We start from the raw sequence: 23,507 nt of genomic DNA, 5'->3' as shown, positions 1-23,507 counted from the left end.
CTCACTCCCTGGCCGGTGAGATTAAATAACATCAGAGACAGCTCTCTCTAATCCCCCCCACCTCCCACTCTGTGCTCTGGAACTGGGATTTAAAGTCCTCAGGCCCCAGTGGTAATGTTCAGTTTCCTGCTTCAGACAGGCAGAGACAGAGGCTGAGAACATAGCAGGACTATACTCGCGAGTTAGCAGGGTGGTGGTGGGAATATATTACGAGTCCTCAGTCCTTATGGATCCAAAGGTTCAAGCCAACGTGTTTTAGACAATGACTGACACGCAAATTGACTTCTAAGACTTAGGAGATTACAAACATCACATGGTCCTTATTTCTCAAAAACAAATTTTTAAGCTGTATATTACTCGAAGAACTAACTAGCATTAACCAACATTAACACTAACTCACTAGAATTTTGGGGGAAATGTGCTTATTTGCTTTCTTGTCAAGAGTTACATAGAAGAACAGAAGAAAAAGAAGCTCTGTGCATGAAGTATGGAGCTAGAGTGGTGGTCAAAGGGCAGATGATTACTTGTAGACCAGGAAAGTTAACATCGCCCTGTACTGGTTCCATCGTCAAAAAGTGAATAAGATTTTCCCATTGGATTTTAGATTTTTGCAGAAAATAAGCTCTGTAGCAAACAACAGTTTATGATTCTTACATGTTTTATTTGGCATAATCTTCACAAATAAACACCACTTTTATGATTCTTGAAGCGTAAACACAATCACCCAAAAAAATAATAACTGTGTTCACGGTTCAGCGTGATGACATTCTGTCGTCTCTTTTAGCCACTTGTTAGCAACTGCCTTTCTTAAGATACGTAAAAGCTTTAAAATTCTTGAGTAGGGTAATTATTAGTGTATTTTAGGTGTTGGAACAAAACATGAAAGTCTCTTAAGCTTGTGTTAACCACAGACCATATTCAGGCCTCTAACCACAAAGGTATTAAAAAAAAAAAACACTGACTTTGAGACGATGTAACCGGGAGTGTTAAAATGCTAACTCATTTCCGGGTTTTAGGACTCACTCCTGCCCCACTCTAGAAGCCTTTGCACACTGATGTCATTTTTTATTTGGTCTGAAATTGTCGCACGTCTAAAAATATATATGACATCACGTTATGTCAATCATGTTTGCACACCCAGTCACAAACTTTCGTCCGTCATTAGAAGTTTCAGAACAGGTTTGATTTTCTGCGTTTTTCACATCAGTCAGAAGCCTATAAAGACGTTTGACCAAAAATCATTGAAAAAATTGTAATGGCGGGACACAGCTGTGACAAGACAGAGGAACAGGGCGCACAGTATCCTTTCATAGCTCAGATAGCTACTTTCAACAGGTCAGATAGTGATAATCAGGTGGATGATGATGACGAGGAGAAGGATGTGGGCCGCACATGGAATGTGGAGGAGAGGGAGGACAGCTCCGCCCTTTTACGCAGCTGCAGTGCCAAATGAAAGACAGGATGGGAGTGATGACAGCCAGATAGGTAACTCCAGTGGAGAGGCAAAGGAGGAAATTTGTCTTCTGAATTTGTAATGTTTTGCGAATTTTCACAACAAATACAACAATAAAATGCATCGGAATCAAGTGCAAGTGTGTGTGCAAGTTTTTTCTGCATAACGGATGATGGATTAAAAAAACACATCCACAAACGACATACTCAGTGTGCAAAGGCCTTAAGGCAGCAATTAGCTTAGCATTGCTCGGCAAGGATGAGAAAACAGGAAGCCAGGCTCGCTCCAAAATTCAAGAATAACCCTATAAACCCCTCTAAAGATGACCACTTAACAAGTTGTATCTCGTTTGTTTAATCTGTAAAAATATAAAAACTAAGCTGGTACCTGATGTTTTCCACACAGACATAAGCGAGCTATCTATGTCTAACTCTCGGACAGAAATTCAGTATGCATATATTCCAAAATGTCAAATAATTCCTTTGAAAACATTTATATTGGAAACAAAAGAAGTGTTTTAGGCTAGGTCCTAAATCATATAAAGCTGAGGTATCATTTTCCATTGTTGATGAAAATATGCTTTAAATGTCAAATTGTTGATGCTCCACAGCGAGACAGCTTTCAGTTTTTCCTGGCGACTAACAGACATGTTACAGCAGCGGGATACAGACCTCAAACAATCATATGTAACTGTTAAAGGTGTTGTTTCTATCACAGCAACAACAAAAACACCATCAGTTCCTCACTCTTGAAAAGCATGCAAGGTACATAAGGTCTACAACTTTGACCTGCCATCACTATTAAAGGAACCAGACGTCTTAAAGGAGAGAAGACAAAATTGTCAGGGTTTTATTCATCTACTGTTTCTAAAAGGATCCAACGTAGTCACTTATTGTTGTCTCACTGGCTGTCATAATAATCTGTTAAAATAATATTTTATCCACCAGGTTAACTGCAAGAATCATGGAGGGTGGACACATTGACAGCAGTCTGACGTGGGGGACAATTAGCTCCAAATAATACTTCACTTCACAGGAAAACTGTGGTGTGAACACAGCCCAGTCATCGGAGTAAAATCTTGTTTCTGCAAACTACTGACATGTTCCATTTAAAAGTTTCATACGTATCACCTGAGCATTTCTAAAGTGATGTATTTCAGATTACATGTATATAAGATGAGTTTCTCATCAGGAGTAACACCTGGACAGGACAGCTGCAGAGCAGTCCACTGTTCGAGACCAACAAAAACAGCTTTTATTTTTAACAACACGTCGGGACATTTATGTGTTAGTGGCAACAAAACCAGGTATTTTGAGACAAAACATGATGTTGTTCTCACCGCAAGTAATTTGTGTGCTAAACCTTTCCACATGTTAATCACAGTGTTGTCACATCGTAAAATTCAAACGTATAGAAATCTGCTACCTATGAAACTTACAAGTTTAACAGCCATGGTTTGCAGACATGTTCAATGCCAACATTTATTCTGGCGATGGGGTTGCATGAATGACTTCAGTAAAAACAGTAAGACAAAGTTCAACCAGGAAGAAACCCTGTAGACTGGATGAAGAATGGATGTCTACATCAGACACTTTAACGATCTACTTTAATGCTCACCCTTGAGGCTAATGGTTGAAACCCATCAAATCATTTTGCTGCTGTGTTTCTTGTCTTTTCTCGCTTTCATTTTCCTCTACATTCTCAGATCTCAGCAAATAATCGCTTATTTGCTGAATTGTTTATTGCACTAATAGCCAAAACTATAAAAAATAAGATCCGGGTTGTAATAAACCAGAGCTGTGCTTTGACAAGAATGTGTAAACCTATACTAACCTTTCCCTGTTTGTGTCAATTCTTAAAAAGTGTTGTTTTTTTGACATGCTAACACTAAAAGAGATTCAATTATTTTTTATTTCTAGTGGCATAAAGACTCCAAAACAAATTTAATAAAGACAATGTTCTGACTAAGTTAACAATTTATATATCCATATCCACCAGATATATGATATTATCGTACCCTTAGGGTCAAATATTCATACTGTAGCTCCATTTTAATCCTGTTCCTTAGCTTGTTAGATGTTTCCTTACGACTCCTTGGTTGCAGTACTAGTTAAGAAAACTTGCTACAGTTTTATGCTAGACAGACTCAACAACCTCACATTGGGCTTATTAACAGTATCGGGCAGTAACGCATTATTAGCAGTGGTAATAATTCCAGTAATGAGTTGTGTAACCAAAAAGTAATAATATTTCAGTAATAATATTACGGTTACCCCAAAACCAAATAATTTCGATATGTTACTTTTGTTTTTGTTCAGATACTAACTTGAAATACAAAATCACATCAGCAGATTCATTTTTGAAGTTGTCAGGTACGCACGTCACACAGTAGCAAGCTAGTTTGGAAGATGGAAACGCTTACATTAAATATTCCCATTACGTGTTTTGTGTCGAGTGAAAAAAGATGACAAGAACATTATTGCTGCAGGTAGCGGTTCTAAAACTGCTTCCAGTAAGAAAAACACATTTGTTCTCAAACCTGCGGTCTGAAACACCTACTATGGCAGCACAACAACATGAAGCTCCAGGAAATACACCCCACCAAAGTTGAGCCCTCCACAGCCGTGGCAAATGGCTGTTGCCCTGCACTGATTAAACAACCAAAACGGGATTTTAATCATGGACAACTGCAGGCTACAAGCAACAAAGATGTAATGAAGCTTGTGGCTGAATATGTGGTGGATAAAATGTTGTAGCCTTAGCTACACTTAGTGGCGATTACTCTGACATTAACATTGAGGCGTAGATGTGAAGTCTGAGGGGGAAAGGACGGAATTACTGATTTTGTGGGGGTGTAACCGGAAAGTAATATAAGTAGTGTAATGAATTACTGTTGGCAGTAAAATAACAATATTACTTTTAAAAAGAGTAACAAGTAATTGGGTAATTCAGCTACAATTCCATTTTTAGAGGAATGAGCCCAACACTGCTGATAAAACACTGAAGAAGAAAAAGAAGATATGCTTTATTAATCCCAGAGTGGAACTTTTTTCACACACAGGCCCGAAATACACACACATGCACAAACGGGAACTATACATGCATCAAATGGAGCGATGTCAGAGTGATTCACCCCAAGCGGTTGTGGGGTTATTGCCTTGCTCAATGCCCAGGAGGTAAACTGGCACCTCCCCAGCTACCAGTCCACGCACCATACGGGGACATGAACCGGCAACCCTTCAGTTCAACTTCAAGAGCCTATGGGCTGACCTACTGCCCCCACTGTGCAAGAGAAGCAAACTAATGAGCTAAAAGCACCTACGTGTGCACTAAGCACCTTTCACACTGCAGAGTGTGAGATACTCTAGGCTTCAGTCCTGTACTTGATTCATTCATTTTTGTTTTTTTATTGCCAGTGGAAGTGTCGGTGCCGCTCTGAGGGATGCTTTAACAGTGAGCTGCAATATGGATTCCTAAATTCTTCCGGCAAATATCAACAAAACCTCTTGATGACCCTACTAGAGAGGAGTGATGTAATCCTGTTTGAGAAATATCATTTGACAAATAAAATCGTACCAGTTTTCAAAAATGCTGAAATAAGAATTTTTAGCTGTGAACTCAATTTGAACCCAGCTGTATTCACACACACACACACACAAATGTGCACACACACACGAAGTTTGCTGACGATAAAGTCGGCAACGTGAAATAGTGTAGCAAGCCAAAAAGTGCAGCGTTTCTGGAGATGAAATCACTTGATCACCCAGAGAGCAGGAAGCTGAAATGTGATTCGGAAAAACAAATCATTAATTACATGCCATTACGTCATTACCACGAATGTGCCACTGGACTGTGGTCGGAAACCTGTCCTGTTGGCACACCAAATATGTTGTATTCTCACAAGAGCTGAACGGTTTCTAAATTCTAGCAGGTAAAAAACAAATATCTGCCCTTCCCTTGACCCTTCCAGGATCCTGTCTACAAACCTAAGAGTGGCTGAACACCAGCTGTCACTCAAATAAACTCCAAAATGAATACAGGTCCCTGTGATGCCAGTCATGCCACTGGGTGCCAGGGGTTAGTGGGCCAATCAGATGTGCTTACCCTCTCTGTGTCCTCCGCAGAAATGCAGAGTCTCTGTGATAATCCCTTTAGGGATTTTGACTGAGAATGCTCCCTCACTCTACTGGCATACTTCTTGGCACCGAGCAGTGGAAAAATCCACACACCTTCCTGCGAGGAGGCACTCAGACAGGATACGTACTGTCGACAAAATAAAGCAACACTGAAGGGATGCTGAATAACAGGTACAATGTCCTCTAATTAAGCTGTCATTTTAATTAAAAGAAAATATATGCATCTTGCGTTCTAATGTCAAGGTTAGACCGTGTTAAAAACATTTTATCAACCCCTTTAATAAATTAAAACGTTTGTGTAATAAATCCAAATGTCTCTTTTCCATCTCCAACTGCATATTTGCACATACTTACATCCCCTTACACAACGCACATAACACTTTCCCCACACTGAGTCAGTCGCACACACAGAGGACAGAGAATGAGACCAAGAGAGAACGACACGTAGCGCCTCCCTCCCCTCCTCCCTACCTTGTCTTTCATTATTTATTTACTGTCTGCAGTTTTTCCATCGCACGCATATTGATGCAGAGAAAGCAGGGTGTGAGTGCGTGTCAGAATCATTTCCTGACGAGGGAGACAAGGTGGAAGTAATCAGCAGAGCGCTGATGCAATATGACAGCCCCTAGAACCGCTGGTACACAGTTAAGAGCAGGAGGGAGAAGAAAAACATCTCCCCACTGAAGGAAGCGGCAAGATTTGCACAAGCGACATTTGGGTGGAAAGTAGATTTACAAAGTTCTAAAAGTTTGGGGGAAGAAAATCGGATTCTAGGGCTGTTTTGTCTGAGCTCATCTCTGAAATTTTATCCTAAAGTGTAAAAAAAAAAAAAAAACCTGTAGTAAGTCAGTGTATTGTTTTTTTGTTTTGTTTTTTTCTTTTAAATATACCTCGATAAGGCCATTCAACAAGCTACATTAGCTGTCCATTTGTTTAGAAAATGTTTAGAGCTTCCACTTCAGTTCACTGCTTTTGTTGGAGCCTCGGGGAATTTAAGTAATTTAGAATATATGTAGTGAGTAAGTGCTGGTTTCTACAATCATGACCAATGTCCAGATTTTTTGAGATGAAGAAATTCCCCATAGGCAATAATAATAAAAGCAGACATTTCTGGGTCTTTCTTCTGAAGAAATTCAATCAAATAAAGTCAAACTTTTCAGTCTGCGGGGACGTGCAGTACGGAGGGAGGACACAGACTAACAGGGTCTGCAGAGAAGCCAGCAAGGCGCCTGGCTGACATGATCCTTCTCCGCTAATCTTGTCTGACTGTTCCTCTTTCCCCCTCCGAAGCAGGTGTAGATTGATTAGTTATCCTGCAGCCATCACTGAGCGCAGTGAGACGGCCGAGCACGCCAGCTTTTTCCCCCACTTCTCCCCGTGTAACACACCTGTACATATCTCCTTCACACACCTGTACATCTCTATCCCATACATTTCTATCTCTGTCATCACCTCTCTCTGTCTCTCACATTTGTAGAGACACTTTCACCCACTCTCTCCCTCTCTCTCTTTTTCACACACACACTCACACACACACACACACACACACACACACGCACACCATCTGCTCATCCTGACAGGCACAACCTTCCTGGGTGTAGTAATTGATGAATGAGGAAGACAGTGCATTTAGGGTCTCCCTGCCTCTCCTTTACACATGGCGACCCGAGAGAGCAAATGGGTAAACTCCACGCTCAAACACACACACACACACCAGCACATTCAAACACATACAGAGAGGTGTAAGCGTGCTGATTGATTGATTGGGGTGGTGGGTTTCATGATGGCTGGCAACATTTCTCCACATCATGTCAACGCCCCTGGCAGTGGGAGTCTCAGAGTGATCTCTGAGGAATTAGGTAATCAAAGTCAGCGGGGCTGGATTCCAGGGTGGTGCCCATGCAACAGCCTAAACAGGTTTTAAATAACAGAAAATCATTTTTTTTGTCAACTTGTCTTTAAAAAATTATGCTTATATTCAGCCAATTACCACAGGTGAAAACCTTATTGGTTATTTTTATCAAAATAATAAGGAAAGGTTATCCATATCTTATGTATCTTTAAACTACTTAGTTTAAAAGCAAGATTTTTAGAGTGAACATATCTGCAGATCATTCATTTTTATGGTATTTCATCTCATTCCTCACAGTATCTGTGCAGTCATGTATATTTAGGCAACTTAAAGCGCATAGTTAAAGTAAGTTAAATTGTCATCTTGGTTAAATATCACTTAAGTCAATGCAAATTTGAGACAGGGCACACTGTCTGTTTGAAGCACAAGCCAAAAGTCACATCTTTTAGTGTTTTAGTAGCTTTAAGTTTTTTTCTCAATACAAACAAAAAAATTTATTAACACGTTTTCACTCCAATTCATCAAATACCAACGCTTGGTCAGTAGCCCTACGCATCACACTATGATACACTCAACCCAGTCTCACTCTGAAGTCGTTAAAATCCTGTGCTTGGGCAGTGACTTGCTGCATCAAACACCAACAAAAAAGACATCTTTAAACATCGGCCTGATACGCGGCCAGTCGCCATTATGTTTTAATGGCACTCGGCAGCACTGGGGGAAACGTGGTGGGACAAGAACTAAAGTTAAGGCAGCGTAAGTCAGAGTCGGGCGGGCTGGAGGAGTGGTGGTTGGGATGCAACAAACAACTTTCACCCGTGCCTAAACAAAAAATTTCAATTTGTGTTGTTGAACCGACATAGTGCATTTATTTTGACAGACACTGTATGTAAACGGTTAATTTCCTATGAAAAGTGTATTTTGAAAACGGACAATGCATGTAACAGGCAGAACTTGACACGGCGTCCCAGACTGTCAACAACCAACACACCAAGGGTACCTTGCACGTTGTATCTAGACGTAAAAAGTCAATGACCAAACATTGATATGCAACAAGGTCGGAGTGAGAATGTGTTGACACTCACTCCCCTAGCACCATTTTGGACAATCAAGGACGACAGTTTTCGTTTCCAGTTTCTTTTGTACATGAGACGCCTGCTCTGCCCGCTGAGCTACTGGGCGCCCGATACAATCTCTTTTCAAGCTAAACTTCCACCATAGGTTTACATTTTTTACATTTACTTCATCAGGTTTTGCCCTGTGCAGACTTACTCGCTCTTTATGCTATGTCAGTTTCTCTGAGTGTTAAATACTGATAGTACCCAGTACAGTGCAGTACACGGATTACATTCATCAAAAACTCAATGCAGCTGCGGAAAATAACACTACAAGTCAACTCCAAGGCCATCGCACAAGTCACCATCAAGTGCAGCATATACCAAGGTGATGCACTGTCCCCGCTGCTGTTCTGCATTGGCCTGAATCCCCTCGGTCAGATCATTTCCAAGAGTGGCTATGGATACAGATTCAGAAGTGGAGCAACCATCAGCCACCTGCTGTACATGGATGACATCAAGCTGTATGCCAGGAGTGAACCAGACAATGACTCACTGATCCACCTCACCAGGATCTACGGGGGAGGACATCGGGATGTCATTTGGATTGGATAAGTGTGGCCACATGGTGGTGAAGAGAGGGAAGGTGATCAGAACTGAGGGGGTGCAGCTACCCAAGGCAGGATTGCAGACATACAGGACAGCTACAAGTACCTGGGTATCCCACAGGTCAATGGGAGTCATGATGAGGACGCAAGGAGTGCAGCCACAGTCAAATACCTTCAGAGGGTAAGACAGGTGCTAAGAAGTTAGCTCAATGGGAGAAATAAGACCCAACTGAGCTTGCTGCAGGAGGAGATGGATGCAGCTGATGTCAAGACAAGAAAACTTCTCACAATGCATGACACATTCCACCCCAAGTCCAGCACCCTGAGACTCTACGAGCAGCAAAAAGAGGGAGGTCAAGGATAAGTGAGATTAAGGATTCAGGATGAAACAAGGAGCATCCATGTATACGTCAGGAAGATGGCCCACCGGGACGACCTGCTCAGTGAGAGCCTCAGGCAGCAGAAGACAGAGGATGATGAGGAGGAAGAGGTGGACGAGGAAATCTTGGAAGACCAACCAACAAGCCAAGCCTTTCCATGGGATGTACCATCAGCAGATAGGGGAAGTGGCTGACATCAAGAAATCCTTCCAATGGATTTCTCATTATGGGAAACCCCTCCATAGAGGCAGGGGTCTAGCATAGCAGACATGACCCCTGGAGCAGGCTGTGCAAAGAGGCCCTTGAGACAGTCCAGCGCACAGTAGCAGGATGTAAGATGCAAGCTGAGAGAGTGAACACCAAGAGGCACAGCCAAGTGGCTGGGATAGTGTTGCACTAGCTGGCTTAGTGGAAATGGCATTAGTGTCTAACAGAATTACAGTTCACTCAGCATATTTGGCAAAGCAAACGAATAGTACACAAACACATTTTGCAGGAGACAGTGTGTGAACCAAGGCATGGGGCTTTAACCTGTTTACTCATCCCTTCAGGTCCAGTGGGTGTCGCCTGCCTTTCACTGTCCCACACTATCATTCAGAGTTCCACAACATTAAACATATTCAGAACGTTTTTCACAATAATCCATCACAGGTTCAATCTTTAAGAGCTCCGACACTGTCTAGCAGCCAATGTGGAGAATGGGATTCAACAACTTTAAGATATCAGTTAATGGAGAAACTGGTAGTGTGACAAAATGTCAAATTTACATTAATCAAAGGTCAAAATATGGTGCAAACTTTGTGTGATTCATAGCAATCGCTCATAACATTCCCAGATTTGTTCTGCCAATGTAATTGGCTTAATCTATAAATGTTTCTAATTCAGATTCTAGTATAAAAAGTTATACTGTAAGTAAAGTCATAATCTCTCCCTTTTTCTATCGGATATATTGTTGCCTACTCATCTCTCACCTCAACCCTGCTGACCAAACAGATAAGTTAAATAAATCTTATATTCATCATTTAAATGGAGCGACTGACACAGTACAGCTGTGTTGTATGTGGGTGATGGACAGAAGGTTACAGACACCGATGGAAAAGTGTGTCATCAAGATAAAAGGGAATTACCTTCATACAGTATCTCTGAAGAGGCTTTCATTCACTTTTCTCTCAAGGTATCACTCAACCGTAAACTTTTCCACCTGTCCTTTCATCCACACACCGACCTCTCTATTCATCATCAGTCAATCCATCTACCAGCTGCTGCACTAACCCACCTATACATCCACCCACCAAGTCTGGCCAAGTGATCCAATGAACTCTTTACCTCCTCTGGTGAAAACAAACAAATGAAAATCACTCAGCTTTGCTGCTATCAGTGACCAAAGACTCGCAGTGCAACACCAAACTGTCCTAACGCCATAAGCATGTTGGTGAATGTTGTGAAGCGGAGATGGAGGAGTGAGGAGGAAGGACAGGGAGGGTCCACGTGTCAGGTCCCATTGGGGTCACAGGATGGCGGCTACATTTACCAAAGCAAACAGCCCAGAGGAGCAGAGTACTTCACCTGTCGCTGTGGATTACTCCATTATCACATCCACCAGTCTCGCAGTGTCCCATTCCAACCACTCACTATTCAAAATTCATACAACATGCAGAATGGTGGGTGCTATAAAATGTTAAACTGCGGCAGGGCTCAAATTTTAAAAGAGGCATTGAGATAGTTGATGTGAGAGGAGCTGACTGTGTTATTTGGTTGTTGCGTGTGAAACTGCCTAAACAAAATGGCTTTCAGTAATCTGAACAACAAAAACAGTCATGCTTTATGTTAATGTGATGTACAAGGCTACATTAGCTTGTTTTTCAATAGTATTTCTGTATGTAGTGCAGAAAGCACAGCTTTAATTTCAGGTAGATGGAAAAAGGTATAGACAATGCAACAATGCCATACATGCTACATGCAGTCTCTCAAGCAAATACCTTCATACTGGACGATTTATGTTAATGGGAACATTCAGTTCCAATGCAGGAAGCATGGTGCTGTATATACAATCCGCCTCTGACTGACAATACATTTTAAAATATACATATATAGCTATGATGAGACTGTAACATAGGAAACATCGCAAGATAAAAAAAAGAAGTGGACAGAAAAATTACAAACAGAACAAACAAAACAAGACATTGTGTAGTCCAAACAAGGCGTGAAATACAAAAAAGGAAAGGGGATGAAAAAATACAACTTCATTACCACCGTTGGTGAGTATGAGGCTTAGGAGATACAATTGCTTTAAGATTAGAAACTGCATTTGTATGCATGCGAGTCCATGTGCAAAATGTGGATGTACTACTTATAGTACAGATTCTAAAGCAGCCATATTCTGTCATTCGCCAAATGTGTAGGAGCCATAATTAAGTGTGGAAATCTGAAGATTTTTTTTTCTATTTGAGATGAAACCTCTGAGCTGATTTCTAATGAGATAAGTGTGTAACAAAGTGGTCACCTAGCTTTTGAATACATTTACCATCCTGTAATTTTCATCTAAGTTCTGATAGCCCAGATACAACATTTTCATTTCCCTGGACTGGGGTAGAGAGAAAAATCAACACCTCCCTTTTTAATGACAGACATCTTTGTATGTCTTAAGTACATTTATATTAGCAGCATTCCCTGACCAGTTTCAAGGTGGTGGCAAAGATAAGTTTCTGCCATCGACATACTGTAAGTAGAGTCTCAAAATCTAAGCAGATGGATGATCTTCAATTATGGATTCAATCACCTACCACATGTAACTGTGTCGCTTATTGTTGGAGTTTAAACGTGGGTAATCTCAGTCCCCTATCTATAGCGTGGAGTTGCAGTGTGGAAACTTTAAGGGCAGAGTTTATGTTCGTTACATAATAAAAAAAGATCTAATCCAACTAGAAAACTATCAGAAAATAAACAACTGGACGAGATGTGGTAAGATCCTCCAATGTGTTAATGTGTTTTGGAAACACACTGAAGAATGATAAAAATGAATCACCTGCAGTACAAACAAACATTATTAAGAGAGAGACTGTAATACTGTAGATCCGTAGTTCCAACACCTTCCAGAGGGACAGAGCAGATTAAAAACTGCAGGGACTGGGTGAAAAGAATAATGCAACGAGAGGATCTGAAGTACTTAAGTGCTGCCACGGGGCTGACAAGTTTGGTAACGGGTGTGATTCACATTAGAGCTGGGAGAAACCAGCAGTCACCCAAATCTTGGGCGCTGAATTTGTGTCCACTGCAGACACAGAGAGCACAGGTGAGGACTTCTTTTATCCTCCCTAACATTATAGATCTTCCTTATTTTGATTCTCATGGTAGTTTTAAATAAAAGGCACTGGATAAAACAAAAGAAAAATATTTGGGTCCCTGACACATCAAGCTGAGAGTTAGCCGTCGCTCAATGTCTGGCCCATGGGTGAACATCTGTCGCCTTAGTTTTTGTAGTTCTCAGTTTTTTACCAGTGTCCCTTTTTAAATGACGAACACACACTACCACCGCCTGTTGATATGGAGAGTTATTTCCTCTCACACAGGCGCAGAAAGTACATGCCAGTTGTCCACTGGCTGGCTTTGTGGGGTATTCAAGTGCAACTTTTTGGCCAAGACACAGACAAAGTGTTGCGACGCAACAGTCAGCCTTCGTCGCCACTAGTTCCTTGATGTCAGTTTGGTGTCTGGGTCTTTACACATAAATGAATGTCTGTTACATTCAAGCCCTTGCCGAACGATGTCACATAATGCTGATAAAGCCAATCGGCGCCAGGGAAAGCTCTCTGTATTTTGCAGTATACTAGAGTTGTGGTATCGTGCGTCTGTGGTGACTTTCCTGCACAAAGTGATGTACTTTATGTTACCAGACAGAGCTTAAAGAAGGCAAGTAGGGAAGAGACCCTAGCGACAGAGCTGCAGCTAAGAGTATGGTGGAAAATGTGGTGGAAAGTTAGAGGCCATGCCATTGTTCCAGCAGAACCTCAATAGTCTGAAAAATGTCCCATTGGACCGAAAGCCCATTCATATGACAGCCCATTATACTGAAAACAAATGACCATTGCTTCGAAGGGCCTCTTCACTGAAAATTTGCTACACACTCAAACAAACAAAAACACCAGGTTAATTATTCTGTAGAATGATGTCATCGGACCCTCCTACTATGACGAAGGCATGACATGCCCGACACTGCCTCTGAATGGCTTACCCTAATATTCTTTCCCTAACCTTAGCCAATCTCACTTCTCATGCCTAAACCTAACCAACTCAACCAACAAAGGCAACAAGTACTCACCAGTTAGAGGCAGAGTAGGGCGCATCATGCCTTCGCCATGGTTGGAAGGTCCGACAACATAATTTTGCATTGTAACTAGACATGCTAATGTTTGGAAAAGAGCTGTCAAAGAGAAGGCCCTATGGAACAACTGGCGTTTGTTTTCGCGATAACAGGCTGTTGTACAATTGAGCTTTTGGTTCAGTGGGACATCTTTTGGATTACTGGGCCGTCAGAACAATGGGCAGTCCCTGAAAATCCTATGAGACTTCAAAGAAAAATTTCTGGAGTGGATGCTCTAAATAAAAAAGACATTTGGTGTTGAGGGGAAGGATCAAAGTCAAAATATATTCACAGGAAGAAGGCGCTCTTCGGGATGGAGGAGATGCAGTGAGCTCACCTGCAGGCATACGTCCTGACAGTGTTTATGTAATTGCTCACTACCAGAGCACAGAGACAAATATTCTGCACTCCAGTTTCAAGGTACTGTAAAAAACAACAACAACAACAAAAAGCGCGCCAGATGAAGTGCTTAAAACTGCTGCTAATTTTCTGCCAGCACTAGGTGTAGTGAAAACTGCAAAGTTCTTTCATTTCAGCAGGGAATTCTGGATACTAGCCCTGAAGCTGGTGGCTGGAGGTGGACTTAGCTGCACCGTACTTTTACCCTTCAGCAATATTGAATGCCAAGGCACTCATAATACCACTGTGGTTTAGCTAGGCAGCAAATAGAACATGGGAAATGGCACAAAAGACATATCCAGGGTAAAGAGCTATCCCTGGAGAGCAGAGTGACACCAAGGAGTCCCTCTTCTCCTTCTCAGCAGTATGATTAATAACCCCTGTGCCCCATAATCTCTCCATCATCTATCTATGTAAATGCCCCCGGACCTGCAGCGCCAACACACTTTGACTGATGGCTGTTCCACAGCATTGGGCTTGGTGTGTGTGCGTGTGAGTGAGAGAGAGAGAGAGTGTGTGTGCACATCTTTGCATATGTACGTGTGTGTGTATGTGTGTGAGGGTATGTGAGGGGTTTTTTGTGGATGGAGAAAAAGAGATGAGAAAAATCACATGGTCCCTCCGCCTTGTCACAGTCAGTATGGCCACACAGACACACTTACTGTTTTTCTCCATTACAAACACACGCATTGGGAAAGGATGGCACAGCACACCAGAACAAGGCACAGGGGACGTTATAATTTACTCACACAAACAAGAAACAGGAGACAAAATTAGATTGGGTCAAATAGTCTAATGACTTCTCATTTTATCCCCTTAGCCTCTTTTTCTTAGCGATGGCAGTTTCAATAAATAGGGTGAATGGGATTAATTAGGCATCTCAAAGTACCATTTTAAATATTACATCAATTATTAATGCTTGTATAATTTTTTGATTCAATGAAAGTGTCTCTTGTTCATATCAGTAAGGGTTTTGGTGGATTTTATTTGGTTTGTAGGCATGGGAGTATGAGCACCTGCACTGTCCCCATGTTCGTATCATATATTTATTGCCAGTAGGCAACCTGTAAATCATCAGACACAAACCTAACGAACAGGACAATAACCCGGGCATTATGGTTCTTACTTTGTGAATTTTGGTCCAAGTTGTCTGGCGACATGAGGGGAACCCATAAGAAGCGACACTGCCTGCACTTTCACTCCTCCTCTCCGGGAAGCGTTTCAAGTGTCATGCAGCTTTGCAGATAGCCGTTGCCCCCAGGAACTTGTGTTTATGGATGAGGGGAGCAGAGGAGAGAGAGACAAAGAACACCAAGAAAAAGAACATTAGAAGGAGTGAGTTAAGAGGAGAGATTGTCCAAGGCATCGCCAGGATGTTAATCTCTCCTACACACCCAATAGTATGTAATGCATAAAAGTCAAAGCCTGTCTCCTGGATATTACGTATATTATTTAACTGTTTTCTTACGTTCTAGTCACAATGTAATCCCTGTCTGAAATATGTTCAGAGACGTTTCTTTGAGGTAATGAAATGCTACATTTATGTACCGTGCTGGATTGTCAGGGAGGTGGTCAGGTTGGATGGCGGACATTAAGTGCAGGACCGTGACACCAGGATGCCTGGTGCCTCGCGTCTAGACTGCTGTTTGTGGTTAGACTTAGGCAACAAAAGCACCTTTAAAATAAGGAAAATTGTTTCATTTGTTGAGATAAAAGCGGTCTTATAGGAGTGTTTAATAGGAACAATAGTTCCACACACATCATTGCATCATTGCAGATGTTCATTTATATGGTTTTACAGTTTTGGCTGATAGTTACCATTCAACTAATCAAATGAAGATAAATCTAAATACTAATAATCATTCATAAACTGATTAACTGTATTGTGAACTGAACTGAAAAGCTCTCTTAATATGAAACCCAGTAATTGCTTAGAGAAGTTAATTAGTCAATCACTGCTTTGACAAAGACCAGTTTTTAGATAATGGGTTTAAACATGCAGATCTACCAGTGTGATGCTTTAAGGGGAATTCAGGTTCTACGGGAGTTCATATAAGGTTGGAAGACAGGGTTTATTATTCTGCATCCACCATGTCTGCGTGTGTTTCCTAAATGGATGAGGATGGGGGATGGTGAGTGCTGATTGGGATGCTTGGTGTTTTTTTAACCATGACATCCCTGAGGCAGTTTTGGGCACAAAGACAGATAACAAGAGAGTATTGAAAAGGTCAAGGAGTAGCACTGTCTTAATGTGCACCTGACGCTGTCTGAGGACACAATGGAAATATCAGAAATAAAAACCGTCTCACATACAGTAAATCCAACTGCAACACAAATAAATACAGTACATATAGTATTTTGTTTTGCCATTCTTTATACACAGTTTCCATCTGTTTCACATGTTGTGTGTCCGTCATGAAAAGGTACATCAATGATTATCTCTCTTTGATTAAAATAAGGATCCAAATGCAAATCGTACTGTCACTGCTCTGGTTGGTTTAATTATTCTCTCATCACACTCTCCAACCCACAGGATGTCCTTTGGGTGATCCAGCAAGAACCTAACAAATCTTGACCTAATTCTGGTTTTAATGCCGAGGGTAAACCTGATCTGATTCGCTAATTATCAAGCCATCTCAATCTTGTAATTGATAATTACAGTTGACTGATTGTTGGATAATTACAATGCAGCTGAAATGAAAACAGACACTTATTGATTAGATGCTATCTAGATGCTGTTTGGAAATCCTTTACCTTTCATGATGCCATACCAGCTGTTTATTTGTAAATCTAAGAGTCTCTGTTAAAGTTGATAATAACATGAAGTATTACACACTCTAAATTTATTCCCCTCTTTAAACATTATTTTGCAACATGATAATGATTTTCTAAGAATTATACCATTGGTGTTAGTTTGAAAAAACATTATTTACAGTCCCTGATGTTCATTTTAGAATTTGTAAACAGGAAGTCAGCTCCACTCTGTATTGTGTATAGTTAAAACGGAGGCTGGCAATCAAACAGTAAAACTAAGCAGTGCTGACCAACTATGAAACAAGATTCTGTTAGTGTTATCCATTTCTTGCCTAAAATGTTTTCAGAAATATATTATAGATATATATTGTTTCATGTGGAAAAAACATGGAAGAGAACTGGGTACAGCCATGGAGGCGGGGCCCCATCCATTGCTAATGAAAACTGCTCAGTGGCGCATGTAGCCAAAGATGCTTGATTTCCATGGTATGAAGTTAGCCGTAGCTTCCACATCGTGGGGCCCATAGCGCAAGTGTAGTTGAGACTTAAACGGGATTTATACTTATATTTATACTTATACAGCATTCATAGACAAAGCATTTGTTCTTTTGCTGGACACAAATACAACATGCTAATGTTTTTAGCACAAGCCTATGGCATTTTACATTGCATACATTAGCCTAGCAGCTAGCAGACTTTTTTTCTACTCGTATGAAGCCAGGGACAACAGCAACATTTAACAAAGGTAACGTTACAAAATTAAGCTCCATTACAACTCACAGGGTTCACCAACAAAACAATTGTCTTATGCTAAACATGTGGCTAAAGTTTATAGCTCTTCTAGTCTTTAGAAATGTTATCAGAGCAAATGGATCAAGTCCCAACAGTAGCACGAGTGATTTTGAGGGAGTTGTAATGCTAAAAAAATGTATCCACTGATCTTTCACAATGTAAGTTTATGGGGAAAAGTCCCTTTAGGACCCATGGCATCGTGACGGACCCAAAAGATGTAATCCCACATTTGGCCACGATGTAAAATTTTCAAAACCCAGCATTGTTCAAAAGCTGCATGTCACCCACCAACTGGAGCTTTTATTGGTCAGGTGCAGCACAGTGCATTCTGGTAGCTGTAGGTTTTCTATCTCTGAGCCCCAGCCCTTTTCCTCTGTTTCCTCTGGTCATGTGTAGCAAAATTTCAAAAGTATTTGCATCTTTCTTCTGCATAGACAGCCCAGATTTATGAAAGGACCATCTTTCTAGCAGTAAAATACCTCATTAAGTAATCCAGCCAGACCTGCCACTTTTTCACAGAGAGATCAGAGTCTAGCTTCCGGGGGGGTCTCTAAAGCTCCTCTCTGGTTTTATCTTTGACTTCATCGAAAACAGCACCAAAACAAAATTAATTTCATGTGTTTTGATGGAAAATCTATAGTTTTTAGTTACAGTTAGGAATTCGTTTTGGCTTTAGTTAAAGAGATGGAATTAATCCCTACTAATAGCAGCAATTAAATAGTTGATGTAGCGTTTACAATTTATCAAATTATATATAGTACACTGTTGAATCAATAAGGTATCTTCACTAAATCAGACGATCAGGACATCCTGTCACTTATGAAGTCAAGAGCCAATCAATACAGTTCTTCCGATGGCTTTCCTACATGAAAAAAAAACATGGATACAAACCCTCCAGAAGTGATCGTTTTCAAATCTTTCATTGACACAGACTAACTTGATGATGATTGCCTTGATTTAAATGTAAGAGAAACTGAGTCACTCTTGTTCTGCTTATGTGTTTACAAGTGAGCTTCAATTACAAAGTCTCACATGAGAGGAAAGGGGAGGATAAATATCTACAAACCAACAACTTTCCCAAAAAACCTTCACGGCCTTCACTGAATATCTCAGCATCCAGAGGATAGTCTGCACCCAGCCCACACTCCAAAGCACCTTTTTCAGTGAGCCGCCCTCACACAGCTCTTCAGAGGGGAGACATGTAGTTAATAATTAAGGCTGTGGCTGGAGGCACAGGGAGGCTAAACTTCCTCTAACAAGTGGCTCTCTGACAGCGCAGACATATGGCTCTCGCTTCCCCATATTCTCCTCAGCCCTCCAGACTTGTGCATTTCACACACGTCCAAGGCGGGGGTGAGAAACCTCCATCCTGACTGCCAAAGAACAATAAATCAAATTCCTAATGTTCAGCAACAATCAGATAATTATGAGTGTGGCCGCATGGCACGAAAGGGAATTTTCTCCTTTGAATCAAGTTAAGTATTTAGCCTGATTTCTTGCCAATGCTCTGTATGTTTTGTACAATAGGCCACACTGTGTTTTCATTGGAAAGGAGACCTCCCAATGTTGACATTTGAACAACACTGATAAACTTCTCAGACTCTGAGGTGATCAAAAATGAAAAGAGTTCTTTTCAGCTTGATCTGTTTCACAAATCCTTTCAAAGAAACAACCCTTGATAAGTATTGCCTGTGGATCCAACACCAGACTGCTTTTAGAGCCTAGCAACTACCAACAACACATGAGACACTGCATCCACCATTTCCAATACTGGGGATAGTAACTGCAAAGAACTTATACTGATACTCTTTGGTAACTGGGGATAGCTACTGGGGAAAACAAAAGTGCTATCCCCTTTGTCCTTTGGTGCGCAATGGTTGACACACTTCCTTTGTGCTGTGAATCCATCCTTTATTTAGTCAGACCATTGCATTGATATATAAGCAAGCAACTATTTGTTATGTGAAGATATAGAGGTGTTAAGGCCCGGACATACAGTACTTTCTGCATTGAATATCCACAGAGCTGGACACACACGCCGTCCTCTTACTGCCAATGTCAAGTAAAAGAGAAACTAAGAAGACTCCGCAGGGTCTGCAGCGAATGTCTTTCGAATGTCCAGCTTAAAGCAAACTTCATAGAGGTGAGGCGACAGCTGCAGCCGGCTTGACCACAGTGTTTTGTATTAAACTGGAGTGTGGAACAAGAGATTGAAGCATGTGCAGTCGGCGCTCTTGCAATGCCTAAAGTCTGTGAAATCACAAAAATGGGCTGCATGAGGATGTGCTGACCCTCTCGGACATGGGTGGATAGCGACATTTACATCACGCAGACAAAAGCAGACCCTCGCAGACACACGGACACCAAAACTGAATTGGCAATTATGGCATCCTGAGCAGAGAATGAAGTCACGCTCCCTCTGTATGGGTTGTGATCCAAGTTTCGTTGTTCTTTGTTGTGGGAAGCCGGTCCAGCTGCACGTGCATGTTAGTGCATGTGTGTATCCCACTGGCTAGCTTTTCGCTGCTGCTTTATACTGCACTCATGCAGGGATTACCGCACATATCGGGACAGTGTCATTGCAGAAGCTTAGCACCCGAATTACTCAAAACTACAGTGTTCACCTCTTCTTTTTTTAAAATGAAACAATACATAGTACTGAGAACACTAAGAAACAGGCTGATTATTGCTGGTTATGGTCTTTTCATGGGATTTGCTAACACTAAAGCCCCGTTTCCACCAAGCAGTACGGTACAGTTCAGTTTGGCACGCTTTTTTCCCTCTTCCATTGTGAAAAGTTGTGGACGGTACTAATAGAACCATTCCGAACCGTCCCCATTTTTGGTCCCCCCTCTGTTGGGGTACCTAGCACACAGATCTGGTACTAAAAGGTGGAGCTGTGAACACTGCAGTCCGTTGATTGGTCAATAGCAGAGGGTCACTCTTGTTAAGGGCTGAGTTGTGGCTGGTTTTGAGGCTCATGTAATCACTGTTCATATCGTGGAGAGTTTTACATATATATTAGTAAAATGTAACTATAAACTGAAAGGATGTTTTGCTGCCTCTTGCAGCAGCTGTAGTCTGAGAAAAAATAACTTAATCCATTGGGCCGACTACCGGCAACTTTTAAGGTGGAACGTTAACTTGTAATGGTACTCAATGTGTGAGTTGACGACGTGAATCCATTAACATACTTTAAATTTCAACGTGACACCTTTGACCATTAGTGTTAAATGTGTCTCATCACTTTTAGTAATGAGTGGATCTTCAAGTATTTAAAAAAATATGTCAATTTCAACCAGATTATGTGAACTGCATATATGCCAGTACTCACTTGAATCACAAAAAGTGCCGTGAAGCATCGTTCCTCTGGGCTCCAGCAACACTAAACCCCTCAGCTTGACTGAGAAGGACTAAATGCACAAAACTGCTATTTTTAAATATCCCATGGAGAGAGAGTCTCACTGCAGCCTGTTTTATTTTGTTCTAAACCCTGTGCAACCCCATTCTGTGGACAATAAACAAGGTGCAGACTAATAAAGTAGGACATACAGTGAGTGCTGGACAGAGCAGTGAGTGACAACAACCCCACCCACATTTAAGGGTACTGTTTGCAGTGGAAACACTAGGGTCTAGGTACCATGTCTGAAGGGTTTATTTTGGTTCCAAAGATACCCTACCAAAAGTGTTTGGTGGAAACGGGAAGTAAGAAAAATACAGAAAAACACCACCCTTCACCTTTAAATTCAACTCTTCTTTTACAGTACTGCATTATACACATTATTACCGCAATCTGCAACCTACCTCAGATAAACTGTCAATTTCCTCATTAGGGAAGCTGAGTTAGAAGCTTATCTGCTCCCATGACTGTAGCGAGTACTGAGCCAGAGAACCAGTGCCAGGCTTAAACCCATTAATGTCACACCCATAAATAATGTCTGCTAATGACTTATGGTTGCCCATTAGAACACATCACGACCATTTTTTGTCCCGCGTGCAGCGATACAACGTTGGAACGATTACAAATCTTGCAACGTGACAAAGTGTGCCCCACAAGTTTGATGGAGTAACACATTTTGTACAGTTTCAGTGAAAAGTACAGGATGATGTTACTCAGAAATTTGGACTCGTATCCAGTTCTATTAGCAGCAAAGGGAAGCAGAGATGACAAAGACTTTCCATGGCAGGCACCAGTTGTACTACTTTTAGGGGCGAGCTACACATTTGGCCAGGGAGAACCGTCATTTTAAGCTACCATCGCCTTTTCCTGCTTCCTTCCCCTCTTTCTGCTGGGTGGGGGAAGGGGGGGCAAATCTTGTTTTGATGCTGGCGCTGTCAGGGGGCTAGCCAGAGAGGATAGTAAACACTGCCTTTGCAGAACATTTAAAATCAATCCTTCAGCCACAGGCCTCGCAACCCCCCTCGCTTCTCTCTCCCTCTTTCTCTCCCCCTCTCTTTCCCCGAGCCTTTCTTCCTCTCTCCCCTCTCTGTAATGTGTCTGCTGCTCTCTGAGAATAGAGGCAGCACTTAAAAGCTGGGCGTAGGGGCTGAGTTTTGTGACAACAGCTCCGGCTTTTATTACCATGCTGAGATGTGACCAGCACACCCCCCCCACACACACATACACTCACTCACTCACTCACTCACTCACACACACACACCAACCCCCAAGAAGCACACATATAGACTTTCACACATCCACACGTCGGCTCACACATACACACTCACATCAGCCTGATGAGCAAATAATCATGTCATTAGCCCGTGTGCGTTCAAGGCAGTGGCTCATTTGCCAGCATGCAAGCCGTTACCTTTGCTCATGATTGGCCAGAAGATTAGCTGAAAATCATTTTGTTTCCAGCGTTATTGCTTGATTAAGTCACCATTTCTCAACCAATAGAGAGAGTCAACAGAGACGTTTACCAGACGACCATTGACGGTGGAGTGGAATACTAATGAATACATAGTTACATAATAAAATAGTTTTCTCTGTGGTTTGTCTTCTTCAAAATTCCTAAACTGAGCCGAATTTCCTCATTGTCTCACCTGTGGCTCCGTCTGAGTGCGTGCCATTAGATGTCTGAGCTGCGCTGTGCTGTCGAGCAGCTGGTGGAGAGCATGTGAAATGTGACCCCGGAGAGGGTAATGTGAACCCAGGTCCACACAGACAGCACTCTCACTCTGTGCCGGTCACGCTGAGGATTGTGTGTGTCACCCACCACCCACCACCTCCTCCAACGAGCATTTCATTCAATTTCTTGTAACAGGTGGAGTGACAGGAAGTTTTCTCTCCACTCACAGCATTTGTCTTTTGTTTTGTGTATTCACTTTTTCTTTCTTCACTTGATGAAAACCAGTAAATTAATAATGTCAAACAGGCCTGTTTGCAACGCAGTGGCTGGCAGGTAGCAGTGTGCAGCAGCACAACAACATGATATCCTCCAGTGTTGCAGTCGTCTTCAAGGCCAATCAGTGACAGATGTGTCACCTCCAGACCTATAATTGTAAATGTCTCCTTTGGGCCAATCGGTGTAATTTCAAAAATGGCAGTGTGTGGTGGGGAGATGTACAGTATCATTGCTACAAGTCCTGTCAAATTGATGGGAGGTCTGCTGGCATTGTGGCAAGACGCAGACCATGACCTCAACATCAGTGTCTCGACGATACACTGTACACTGTCCAGTAAAAGAAAGGAATGATCATTTTTAATATAAAACT

General features: G+C 41.7%; 1 long non-coding RNA gene across 1 annotated transcript in view; it reads right to left on the bottom strand.

The window, feature by feature from the left end:
- Positions 1-23,507, bottom strand: part of LOC144462471 (uncharacterized) — a 185,346-nt gene that overhangs the window by 69,812 nt on the left and 92,027 nt on the right. Inside the window, exon 4 of the long non-coding RNA XR_013490764.1 lies at positions 15,370-15,507. This is a non-coding gene — a long non-coding RNA (uncharacterized LOC144462471). The remainder of the gene's footprint in view (positions 1-15,369; positions 15,508-23,507) is intronic.

Source organism: Epinephelus lanceolatus, chromosome 3 (genome assembly GCF_041903045.1).
Source record: "Epinephelus lanceolatus isolate andai-2023 chromosome 3, ASM4190304v1, whole genome shotgun sequence".
NCBI lineage: Eukaryota > Metazoa > Chordata > Actinopteri > Perciformes > Serranidae > Epinephelus > Epinephelus lanceolatus.
This window is presented reverse-complemented; position numbering and strand designations above follow the sequence as displayed.